Genomic DNA, 13903 nt, shown 5'->3' with positions numbered 1-13903 from the left:
ACATTTCCATGCTCACTGCCTTTTTTGTGCTGAATAGAAAAATTAAATTCTTGTAATGCCAAACTCCAGTGCAGCAATTTACTTTTCTCCCCAGACACCCTTTACAGCCAGCTCAGGGAGTTGTGATCCATAATCACAGTGAAGGTCCGGCTGTACAAATAGGGCTGCAGTTTGTGTAGTGCCCACACCATGGACAGACATTCCTTCTCAATAGTGGCATAAGCCATTTCTCTGGGTAGCAGTTTCCTGCTCAAATACACTCCCCTCCTCCCCCACCTGGCTGAGCACAGCCCCTATGCCATAGTCCGAGGCACCAGTCTGCACCAAGAATTTCTTGCTGTAGTCCAGTGCGGCTAGAATCTTCAGCACCTCAAAGGAGTTTTCACAGGCGGGAGACCAGGCTACCAGAATGGGGTGTCGCTTTTGGGTCAGATCTGTCAGGGGTTTGGCCAGGGCACTATACTGGGGAACACATTTCCTGTAATACCCTGTGGTGCCTAGGAAAGCCATAACTTGCTTTTAGTTTTGGGCACTGACCACTGAATAAGGGCCTCCACCTTAGCTGGTTCTGGCTTCAGGTGCCCACCCCCCACCCAGTGTCCTAGGTACAAGACCTCTGCCATACCCACTTGACATTTGGTTGATTTCAGGGTTAGCCCTGCTTCTTGGATCCGTTTAAGCACAGCAGCTACATGTACTAAATGGGTCTTCCACAAACTACTAAACACTGCAATGTCATCAAAGTATACCCGAGTGTACCCCTGCATCCGATTGACCAGGCGTTGGAAGGTAGCCGGGGCATTCTTCATTCCAAATGGCAACACTACAAATTCATAGAGGCCACTTGGAGTAATGAATGTTGACTTTTCCCTAGCCTCTGGGGTCAGCGGAATCTGCCAGTAGCCTTTGCTCAGATCCATAGTAGTCAGATACCTTGCCCCTGCAAGCTCATTCAGCAGCTCATCCATGCGGGGCATGGGTAGGCATCTGACACTGTCTGAGGATTGAGCTGCCGATAGTCCACAAAGAACCACGTGGTTCCATTCTTCTTAGGTACCAGGACTACCGGGCTAGCCCAAGGACTCTGAGACGGTCTAATTACCCCTAGGGCCAGCATCTCCTCTACTTCCCTCTCTATACTGCCTTTCACCTCTGTGGATACCCGATAGGTACACTTATGCCGAAGTTTCTGATTACCAGTCTCTGCTGGGTGATCGGTAATATGCGTCCTGCCTGGCTTGTCCATGAACAAAGCCCTATACTGTTCTAACATAGCTTGCACTTGCACACGCTGCTGCGCACTAAGCTGGGTCGCTATCTCTACCTGGGTCACTGTGCCCCCTACCTAGCTTCCCCTATGAGGTCAGGTAGAGCATTGCACCGGGGTAGAGATAGCCATCACTGATGTCACACTTGGTGCAAAATACTGCTTAAGCATATTTATGTGATAGGTCCCTGTCCTTCCTGTCTTGTTATCTAACTGTACAACATAGTTGCACTCATTCATCGCTCTGAGGACTAGGTACGGTCCAGACCAGGCCACCATTAGTTCTGCCGAGTGGGTTTTAGAACAAGCACTTTAGAACATGCTGGTCATACTGGTCATACCAAGCTTTCTACTTGCTTTGAGCCTCCCTGAGATTAGCCTACTACAAGGCTTGACAAAGGCTCTGCTAAGAGCTGAAACGTTGCCGGAACTACTTTCTTCACACTATTGTGGATCACTAAGGACACCGTACTCCAGGAAACACTGAAGCAACAAACGGACATCACACAGCTGAGGGTGGAATTCCAGAGTGTGTAGGGGAGAGGAGCTTGGCGGCTTTCTTCCCATCACACACAGACGGTTCCCAGAGCTGTTTCATGCTGGCGGTATAACCGCTACACTGGATTACAAAAACAATTGGAGCTCCTGAACAAATTAAGGTACTGTTTCTCCATGGCTATAACCTGCGCAGGATTGCCGTTTTACACCAATCCTAAAACTTTGAAATTGAATTGAGCATCATTGTTGCAGCTCATTGTTATTTTGCTTAAATAACCAGGATTCGTTTTCTCTCATTAGTAATGTTTTTTGCTTCCTTAACCCTGTCTGCAGCAGAGGTTAAGTATTCTGAAGTGTCTTTAGAGGTCTTCTCTCTACATAGATAGGTCACTTACAGAGAATAACTCATTTTATATAAACAAGTTTTTATGCATTTATTTATGTACATTTAGTATTGCATTTTTATATTGATCTCATTGTATGAATTATTTAGCTTACAACTCTTTTAATACATTTAGTAAAGTCTAATTAAATTATATTTTAACATTCATTTCAATTGGCTGGTTTTTTTTGGTTTTTTTCTTGATCATTCACCTATCATTTGTTAAAAGATTTTTTTTTCTTGATCATTTACCTATCATTTGTTAAAAGATTTTTTTCATATGTATTAGGACATAATCAACTCATATATTTTTTTGACCTGCCCTTTAAGGCGACCACTAACTGTCGCCTACCAGTCCAGACTCTATCTAGACCTACATCTGTCTGCTCCCTATAAAGAAGCCCACTGTGCCATAAGAACTGGTCTGACCCCCTGCAGAGGCAGACTCGGATGCCTGAAGTCTCCTGCCCTCCAAACTGTGATCAGACCACATCACATCCCTAAACTGTGTCCCTAATTCTGGCCATCCACCCTTAGTCTCTGAGTCGGGGGACACAAAGACGGGTAACGGGGAAGGTAAGTCAGGGGGCTCTAATGACTCAATCTGGCTTACCTGCCTGGTTTCCACAGAGACCTCTGGAACTGTTGGTCCTAAATGCAGGGGGATGACGGATTCTGTATTGGTAATCCTTGCTGACTGGCTCCTGGTGATCATTGCAACAGTGCCCCAGATCATTGCCAATGCCCCAGATCATTGCCAAATAGAACCTCTGCATCCAATACAGGTAATACACCCACCTTCCTCATGCCTCTTCCAGCTTCCCAATCCAAAAACACCCTGGCAATTTAGAGGGACTGCGGTCCTCCCGGCATGGTCACTTGCATCCCAGGCCCGGGAGCAAATCCTCTGGCTTGACCATATCAGGTTGGACCAGGGTAATGGTGACACCAAAGTCCAACAAACCGGCTGCCTATCAGTCCCCAATAGTCACTGTTCGCAGATGCTTCTGCCAGATATCGTTGGGCTGCATCCCGACTGGTGCAACCTAATGCCCTTCTGTCTCGAGGGTCAAGTACAGATCTCTCTGCCACCGCCTCCCTTAGGGTTGGTGCCATGGTTGCACTTGGTTCATTTGTGTATGTCAGCTGCACACGAGGTACCCTGTGGTTGTCCTGATCTGGACAATCTGGTCGGATGTGACCCACTTTGTTGCAATGGTAACACCACCACTTGTGCTTAAATTCTGCAGCTTTGGGGGCACTCGCTTCAGCTGGCTTGGGTGCCCACGGAGCGATATTTATTATTCCTTTAGCTGGCACAGCCACATGTTTAGGAGTCAGTTTTTTTGGAAATTACTCCCGGACTGAAAACAAACTCATTGGCAAGCTTAGCAGATTCCACATGGGTTTTAGGTTTACAGTCAAAAACTCATGCCCTCACTTCCGAGGGGCACTGCTGCAAAAGTTGTTCTTGGAAGTCCAGCAGGATGTGGTATTTATCGACCCCACATTCCTCCACCCACTGAGTCCCATACAAGGCCATGCGAGCCCCATATTCCATGTAGGACTCTTGGGTAACTTTTTATCAGTCCTGAACTTGCCCCTGTAAGCTTCTGGAATACTGTGCCAAGATCATAGCCTTCACATGGCCATAATCATCCCCTTATTTACCAGGGATGGGCTGCAAAGTCATTTTAGCCTTCCGGGATAACAATGGGCTTAGTCTCAAAACCCAATCCCGGGGTGGTACATGGTATCTTCGATACTGGGTCTCAAAATCTCTTAAGAACCCATCGATCTGATCTGTCCCATCGACAAATTTCCCAAAACTGTGGTCCACTCGGCGGGGGGGGGGGGGCAACTGCTCCCGGTTGATAAGGTAGGAGTGGGGTGCTGTTCCATGGTTGTCTGCCAGCTGCTGCCACTGCAGCTGAAGGGCTCTTCCCCCCTGGACAAGCAAATCCAGCTTCATGAGCTTCCAAGTCCTGCTCCAGCTCTGCCTTGGACCAACCGTCCGTTGGTAGCCCATAGCTGCTACAACGGTCCACAATCCTGGCGTGGTCCCATGATCAGAATCGCTCTGACCGCTGGTCCATGTTTGCTTGCTGACACTAAGCTAAGTGACAGAGAGAACCTGTGCCTTTCCTTATCTGTGTAACGTGTGTAAGTCACTATTCATTTTGAGGGCTTGCAATCTGCAAGCTCTCTTTTATGTTAGACCCTGCAGGATTTTAAAAATAAAAGCTCAATGATCCCGCTGCTGCCACCATTAATTTAATTTTAAAGCCTGTCATGGGAGACCAGCACTCTATACCGTTGTTTAACTGGGATCAATGAGCAAAATGAATGGGGAAATAAGTTGTACTAGGGCTAGGAGAAAAACTACCCTGTTCTATCAGCCACAGTCAGTACAATCCAGGTGAATACAAATAGTCCTTTTGCACAGTCTTGTTATAGTCCCTTAGAGAGTTCTTGGGTAATCGACCCCTGTATAGTTCAGGCAACTTGGAACAACTCTCTTTTTTTTCTGTGCAAAGTGGTTTTGAAAACGGCCCATCTCTCTTGTCAGCTCATAACACGCCCCCTAATGATGATCTTAACAGCTGTCAGTCCCACCCCCTGATCACTTGCTGAGATTGTAGTCAGTCTGGCTGAGGATGTACAACTGCAGCGTTTGAGGTGCCATATCTGAGGGTAATAGATGGACCAGATACCACTTTTGTCCCTAGAAGATTTACTGCCATGAGCAATTAACTCTCTACTTTGAAGCAGCCTGCTCAGATATGTAAATCAGTCTTTTAAGCAGAGACTGTAAAAAAATTTTCTTTGTACACTGACTTGTGACATATTTTGTATAAATAGCAATACACCACTGTTATTGACATATATGCATGAGAGGCAAGCCCCAAAACACAGAATAAGGGAAACCATGTGGGCCCAACCCCCCATCAGGGAGCCTAGGCACCCACTCTTCCGTCACACAGGGGGTTTAGTTTAATGTCTTCCTTATTCCTTTAAAGGGGGGAGCTGTCAGACCAGTTCTGGATCTAAAGGCTCTGAATTAATTTCTAAGTGTTCCTACTTTCTAAATAGAGACTATATGGGCTTTTCTGCTATTTGTTTTGCAAGGTCAGTTTATGTCCACAATAGGTTTATGGGGTGCTTATCTTCATGTTCCTATTCTCAAGGAACATCATCAGTTTCCTACGTCTGCCTTTCTAGACTAGAATCTCCAGTTTGTTGCTCTACCGTTTGGTCTGGGTAATAGGTATTGCAGTATTTCCTTTTCTGGATGATATTTTGGTTTTGGCTTCATCTTTTCCTTTAGCAGATTCCTTCACAAGTAGACTGTTGTTTCTTCAACAACATGTTAGGAAAATCCTTTTTTTCCAAAGAGTTTGCTGGTTCTTCATACTAAGGTTGTTGTTTCTGGGGACTAAGATGGATTTAGTTCCATGAATCTTTCCTTGACAAATCTAAGGAGAATGAAGCTAGTTTCGTTTGCCTAAACCTTCAGTTTCTTTCTTTTTTCTCAGTAGTTCTTGCATGGAAGTATTATGTCTGTTGTTTGCGGCGTTATGATGTTTATGTTGTATGCTATTCCGTTTGTTCTCTTCCTCATGAGGCCTCTTCAGCTTTGTATGCTTCAGCAGTAATGTAGGGATTTTTTTCAAGGATGCATCTAGAGTTCAGAACAAGCCTGTCTATGTCTTGGTGGCTGAATCATTAGCTTATTATGCAGGGGGCTTCTTTTGTTTGTCTTACTTGATCTGTATTTTGTACAGATGCAAGCATTTCAGGAAGGGATCGTCTGGGGGTCTCAGAGAGTGCAAAGGATGTTTTGGTTTTCTCAGGGGCGAGGTTTCCTATTCATGTTTTAGAACAATTTTGCAAGTTCTTCAGAGTTGGCCTCTGTTGGAAAGTGAGTCTTACAAGTAAATAGGAAGAGTAGTAGATACCAAATAAATTCCCTGAAAGAGAGGAATATAGAGTCCCTCCAGACAGGTGGTGCTGGATGCAAATAAATATATTAATATATAAGAAAATAGAGACAGAGCATCCCCAAAGCACACAGAAGAAATAATCACAAAGTGCCAGAAAAGAGGAGTCTCAACCCCCAAGACAAAAGAGTAAAAATAAAACTTAACAAAGGGAAATTTAATAAAACACAATTAAAAACAGTTCAAAAGTACCATGTACATAGACATGTGCTGTCCAAATCTCAATTGAAATCATATAATATCAAGTCAAAAAGCCATCAAAGATTCACCAAATATCAGCCAAGTGAACTGTGCCACACAAAACAAAAAGGCCCCTAATTGCAGTCTATCAGTGACTCATAAGCCTCCCAAGGGAGCATACTAGGATAGTGTAACAATTCAAACAATCTTCCTTAGAAAACATATAAAATATGTCAGCATTTCTCTATCAGAGATAAATGTGTTATCCCAAATGTCTCATAAAAACAATGACTGCTGTAATTATGAATTTAACTTAGGATGTTTTATTTAGCTTATAGTTAACACAGCATATGTGACTTAGTTATGCTGTAGTTAACGATTAGCCGGTACAAGTTATCAAGTAAAGCAGGTAGAATAACTTTCACAGTACTTAGCAAATAGACGTCAGATAAATGCAATCAAATAATGTGTTTGAATTTCTAAGTTACAATGGTGATAGGTTCGCTTACCAAGCGTGGTCAAAGGATATGCTAACGGCTTGAGAGAGGCCAGAGAGTGAGGTGTTTGCTTTGCAGAGCTGAACAAGCAGCGGGAAGTAACCGGAGCCAGATTCTGTAGCGTGGCGTGTGCGGAGGTGATCGGAGCGGCCGTCGGTGACGTCACCCGCCTGTCAGTTGTTGCTCCGGAGCAGAGGTATGGAGTCAGAGAGAGAGATGTCCAAATCGAAGTCCAGAGGTAATTATTTCAGCAGGAAATACTGCCAAATAAGTATTTTCTCGACTTCAAACTCACAGTCAGGAACAATGGGTACCTGAGGAATAGATCTCAAGGATGTGTTCCTGAGTTCTTTATACGGTTTGAGCAAATTGACATGAAAAGTGGGATGTATCCTGTATTGTACAGGGAGATCCAATGTCACTGCATTAGAATTTACAATTTTTTTAATTGGAAATGGACCAATGTAGAATCTATTCAGTTTCTTAGTTGGTGTACTGAGACGAAGATTTTTAGTCGATAACCATACTAAGTCTCCAATCATATAATTAGGCGAAGGACCCCTTCTGAGGTCGTAATACACTTTCTGTCTGTCCTGAGCAATCTTAATGTTTTCAGCTAAGATAGAGAAGGTTTCAGAAATGCTGTTAGTGGTGTCGTTAACAACAGGGCAATGACTGTCATGTTGTGGATTAACGTGAAAGATTGGGTGAAAGCCATAATTCGCAAAGAAAGGTGTGCTCTTGATTGCGGTATGATATGCGTTGTTATGAGCGAATTCAGCCAGCGGAAGCAGTGATGACCAATTTTCTTGGTTCTGGGTCACAAAGCACCTGAGATATTCCTCCAACCACTGGTTCGTCCTTTCCGTCTGTCCATTCGTCTGGGGGTGGTAGGCAGTACTTAAACGTTGTTCGATATTTAATGCTGTACAGAGTTCTTTCCACATACGAGAAGTAAACTGAGTACCTCTATCCATTGGAAGGGTTACTCATCCGATGAAGACTCTTGGGAGCCGTCAGTAAATTTATCTGCCCCAAGGTTGGTGTCGCTATTTCATCGTCGGAATCCGGATCGGCCTCGTCCTTGAACCTCGGAGTGGTTCATTTTTGGGGGGCCCTCTGTAACAACCTTCCTCTCTGTATAGGGTTAATCTTTTTGGCCTCCTTTTCAATTCACTTATCCTTTATAAGGAACGCCTTTTCCTAATACCTTTGCTTGGTATTAAGGATCTCACCTGGTTACTAGCCTTTCTACTCCTTCTAGGATTAGAACTACTTCTATAATCAAGTTGACTCCTGAGGAACTCTCTTCTAGGTTACAATACCTCATCCATTGGAAGGGTTACTCATCCGATGAAGACTCTTGGGAGCCGTCAGTAAATTTATCTGCCCCAAGGTTGGTGTCGCTATTTCATCGTCGGAATCCGGATCGGCCTCGTCCTTGAACCTCGGAGTGGTTCATTTTTGGGGGGCCCTCTGTAACAACCTTCCTCTCTGTATAGGGTTAATCTTTTTTCTGTAACAATTCAAACAATCTTCCTTAGAAAACATATAAAATATGTCAGCATTTCTCTATCAGAGATAAATGTGTTATCCCAAATGTCTCATAAAAACAATGACTGCTGTAATTATGAATTTAACTTAGGATGTTTTATTTAGCTTATAGTTAACACAGCATATGTGACTTAGTTATGCTGTAGTTAACGATTAGCCGGTACAAGTTATCAAGTAAAGCAGGTAGAATAACTTTCACAGTACTTAGCAAATAGACGTCAGATAAATGCAATCAAATAATGTGTTTGAATTTCTAAGTTACAATGGTGATAGGTTCGCTTACCAAGCGTGGTCAAAGGATATGCTAACGGCTTGAGAGAGGCCAGAGAGTGAGGTGTTTGCTTTGCAGAGCTGAACAAGCAGCGGGAAGTAACCGGAGCCAGATTCTGTAGCGTGGCGTGTGCGGAGGTGATCGGAGCGGCCGTCGGTGACGTCACCCGCCTGTCAGTTGTTGCTCCGGAGCAGAGGTATGGAGTCAGAGAGAGAGATGTCCAAATCGAAGTCCAGAGGTAATTATTTCAGCAGGAAATACTGCCAAATAAATAAGAAGAGAGTTCCTCAGGAGACAACTTGATTATAGAAGTAGTTCTAATCCTAGAAGGAGTAGAAAGGCTAGTAACCAGGTGAGATCCTTAATACCAAGCAAAGGTATTAGGAAAAGGCGTTCCTTATAAAGGATAAGTGAATTGAAAAGGAGGCCAAAAAGATTAACCCTATACAGAGAGGAAGGTTGTTACAGATAGTGATCTGCTATATTCACGTGTGACTCCAGTGCAATTACTTAAAAATAACTGGGTGTTCCTGTACTGTATTTGATTAGGCAGAACAATTCAAAACAATATTACCCAATACAAGTGGGTTCCCCAAGGACCCCAGACCAGGACCGGACCGTGAGTCTTATCTCCGATTTCAAATAGACTATGTTTCAGCAGTAGTATATGTCAATCATCAAGGGGGAATTCTCAGTTCCCTAGTCATGAGGAAAGTATTGTGAATTCTTTCCTGGGCAGAAGTCAATTGTTGTTAATTTCTGCTGTTAATATTCCTAAAGTGAACAACTGGGAAACAGATTTTCTCAGTCATTAGTCCTTGTATCTAGGAAAGTGGTCTCTTCATCTGGATGTCACATAGTGTTTTTTTGAGGTATCCCAGAGTTAGATCTGATGGTCTCTCGTTTCAAACTCTTACTTTCCAGATACTGTTGAGGGCCTCAAGCAGTGTTTGTAGATGCTCTGGTAGTTCCATGGTCATTTCTGCTAGCTTATGGTTTTTCCACCTCTGGTTCTTCTTCCCGAGGTTGTAGCCTAAATCAGATTAGAGGGAGCGTCAGTGATTTTCCTACTCCAGCTTGGTCTCAGAGAGCAAAGAGGGTTCCCTGATTCTGTTATTGAGACTCTGATACAGTTTTGTGAACCTGTGTCCAGGAAGTTTTAATATAAGGTTTGGAGGACCTTTATGTCCTGATGTAGGAATCATGTTTTTTTTCCTGGCATTCCTTTAGAATTTCTAGGATTTTGCAGTTTTTGCAGGATGGTTTGTATAAGGGTTTATCTACCAGTTCTTTTGAAGGGTCATATTTTTTTTCCTCTGGAAGATTGCCAAATGTTCAGATATTGATAGTTTTGTTCAGTCTTGGGATAGTGTAAAAGGGACATTGTACACTCAATTTTTCTTTGCATAAATGTTTTGTAGATTATCTATTTATATAGCCTATCTGGGAGTGTTTTTGTAACAATGTATAGTTTTGCTTCTTTTTAAATAAAATTGTGCTGATTTTAACACTCCTAACCAAGTCCTAAAGTTCTAAATGTATACTGCTGTCTACAGATTTAAGTTTGTTCCTGTTTTACTAAAGGGTCTTTTCATATGCATGGAAGGTCTGCTTACTCTGATTTCCCAGCCCCTTTCACTGGGTGTCCCAGCCTGACCTTATCAAAAGTGCTTAACTGGGAGCTTCTAAGGATGTTTTTAAAATGTTTTATACTGGATTTTTATATCAGTATCTGTGCATATTCTTCTTTATAGTAGTAACTATTACATGCAGTTATATGAATATTGGTGTATACTGTTCCTTTGAGTCTGTTGTTAAACCAAATTTTTCTTTCTTGGGGCCAGATTACAAGTGGAGTGCTATTTAACGCTCCCGCTAGGGCATTAACTGCGCTAGAAGTAAGCTTTTTGCATGCATTGGGTTGTGCTTGTGTTATGAGTTTAAAATAAACTGTTTTTGCTTGTGCGCTAACCCGACGTGCGTAAAAATCAGATAATACAATATAACCTTTTCCCCCATTGATGTCAATGGAGCATAAAAGTGGAAAAAACACCCTACTTGCACGCAAACACGATCACATATTCTCAATATTTAACGTTCCGATGTTCTGCACATAGAAAATATATTCGATTTATTTCATTCAGAAATACATATTTCTACATATATCTGATTTTGGTAGAATATATATTTATACATATATATATATATATATATATATATATACACACATACAGACAGACAGACAGAGAGAAGCGCACTCACAGGAACGAACAACTAGCTCAATACCATTGTTAGCATGTTCAATGGTGATTTACCACCTGGGTGCAGCTTCTTTTAGCCCAGTAATGCTTTTTCACAGAGTAGAACTTTCCTGTAGTATATCAGTATGATCCCGCCTATTAGGGTCAGTCCAGCGCTGAAATACCAGGCAATTCTTCTCTGAATAAGGAACAAAGCAACCCCAGACAATTGTTTCAGCCTTCATTGGGCCTCGTCATATACATTTTTAGGAATATCTACAACCCCAATTCCGAAAAAGTTGGGACAGTATGTAAAATGCAAAAAAAGAGTCATTTAAAAATTCAGTTCAACCTGTACTATATTGAAAACAGAATATTAACACATTATTTGATGTTTTCTTTGTGAATTTAATGTATTTTTAAAAATATACACTCATTCCAAATCTGATGACTGCAACACACTCCAAAAAAGTTGAGACAGCCGACTGTTTACCACTGTGTAACATCACCTTTTCTTTTAATAACACTTTTTAATCGTTTGGGCACTGAAGACACTAGTTAGTTAAGTTTAGCAAGCAGAACACAGTCTCAACTGGAGACAGGTCAGGACTGCCGGTAGGCCATGCTAGCACCCGCACTCTCTGCTTACGCAACCATGTAATCTGGGCAAAATGTGGTTTGTTGTTGGCCTGCTGGAAAATGCAGGGACGTCCCTGGAAAAGACGACGTCTGGATGGCAGCATATGTTGCTCCAAAATGTATACATATCTTTCTGCATTACTGGTGCCAGTTACCCATGCCATAAGTATTGACACCCCCCCCATACTTTGACAAACACTGGTTCACACCTGAGGAAGGGGCGTGTCCCTGAAACTAGTAGTGGTAACGTATACACAGAGTCTGGCCAGGCAAGTGTTTGCAGTTTCTCTCGCTCTTCATTTATCAGAGTACTATATGATTTTTTTAGATTTTTAAAAGGTTTTTATACTTGTGATTTAATACTGCATATTTGTATGTTGTAAATTTGTATATTGTATGAAAGTGGGGACAATAGTGCTCCATTTTATCTCAAAAACTTTAATTTGCCCTCCATTGTGCAAATAGTTTTTTAACCTACTGTATGTGTTAGGACTATATACAATAGCAACATTTAATACTATTGCTTTGTGAATAGGTATATGTTATATCTTGTTAAATGTTCTAAGACATGGTCTGTCAGTAAAATAAAGTGTTTTTTTCTACACATTGTGTATTTCTAGTTTATATTTGCTGTATACAGCGCTGTTTATATACTCTCACACAACCTTTCTTGTTTCTAAAAACAGCTGCAGTTCAGCCCTTAATCAAGTGATTAGATACATAAGGGCCTATCTATCAAGCTCCGAATGGAGCTTGATGCCCCGTGGGCTCGCCAGAAACAGCAGTTATTAAGCAGCGGTCATAAAGACCGCTGCTCCATAACCCTGTCTGCTGCTCTGAGCAGGCGGACAGACATTGCCGGAATTCAACCCGATCGAGTACGATCGGGTTGATTGACACCTCCCTGCTGGAAGCCCATTGGCCATTGGTGCAATGCTGAATACGGAGAACGTATTGCTCTCCGTATTCAGCGAAGTCTGGCGGACCTGATCCGCACTGTCGGATCAGGTTCGCCAGACTTTGTTAAATAGAGGCCCTAGTATATACTAGTGGCATACATTGTTTTTAGTTAATTGCAACTAAGTAACTAACATATACATTTCTCAGTGTGTGACGCTCTTCTTTTTTAACTACAATATATATATACAGTATATATATATATATATATATATATATATATATATATATATATATATATATATGTCCAAACAATGGTGTAAGTGCACTCTCACCAACTCTTGAAGCTTGTCAGGGTGCTGTAAGGATAATAATACAATGTAGCAAAAAAGCACTCACTGAACAGTTCCAACTGTGACAAAAAGTTTTAATTCAAAATTGTGACGTTTCGGGACAGTAACAGTCCCTTCCTCTGACAAATTAACAATGTGAAAATACAGGCCTTAAATAGGCTCCAAATTACCCTCCCCTAGTGATTGACCAATCATGGCCAAAGATACATAACACACCTTTCATAGTGACCAATAGCTATCAATGATAGAAAACTACCAATATATACAGTGAATCAAGTGAATAGTAATAAAACATTTTAAACATGGAACCCCGTCTTGTCAATAGAGAGGGGCAATCTCATTCCAACCCAACCTAAATATCAGCTAAAAATTGCGTAAATATACAGACAAAACCGTAAATAAACAATGAGAATGGGGATCGTGATTCAACCAATCAGCATCGCCCTGGCTCCTGGGGATCGTAATTCCACCAACCAGCAGTGTCCTGGCTCATGCGGATCGTAATTCCACCAATCAGCAGCGTCCTGGCACCCAGGGCTCAATACGTCATTGTTATATGCTCTCAAACTACGCCCACCTGTCACTAGGGACGCATACTGCCTCAAAAATGAAATGTCACATTTATACAACCAAAAATAAAAATAAAAAACTCACCCAGATCGCTGCATATGCATGACCAAAATCACTGTGAGACCGCCCATAGATCACGAATGTTCAATATTCCTCAATAGCCGAAGCTGATCTGTATATGCATCAGATCAGCCATCACAAGCGGCACCAAAAAACGGACAATCAATATCGCACAACCTCAGAGTCGTCAATCTGCAATAAGGAATTAACATAAATATAAATAAATAAATAGGCTCTGTTTGTGCCGCACATAATCACTCTGCTACGGCCCTCGTTACCAAGGTAAATAAAGTGCCGAAAAATATCCAATCATAGATTGGACCGCCCCCATATAGGCGTAACAGATTCTACGTGTCACACTGACACTAATAGGCACACCCACCATACTAATACTGTATGCGCTCAACTATACATAGCTGTCATCTCACAAAGAGCAGGCTCCATACATAAACTGCGTAAGCATAAGTTACAAAAGATGTGTAGCTCCACTATCG

The sequence above is a fragment of the Bombina bombina genome, chromosome 5 (assembly GCF_027579735.1).
Source record: "Bombina bombina isolate aBomBom1 chromosome 5, aBomBom1.pri, whole genome shotgun sequence".
Taxonomy (NCBI): Eukaryota; Metazoa; Chordata; class Amphibia; order Anura; family Bombinatoridae; genus Bombina; species Bombina bombina.
The sequence above is the reverse complement of the archived record's forward strand: the minus strand, read 5'-3'. Positions refer to the sequence as shown.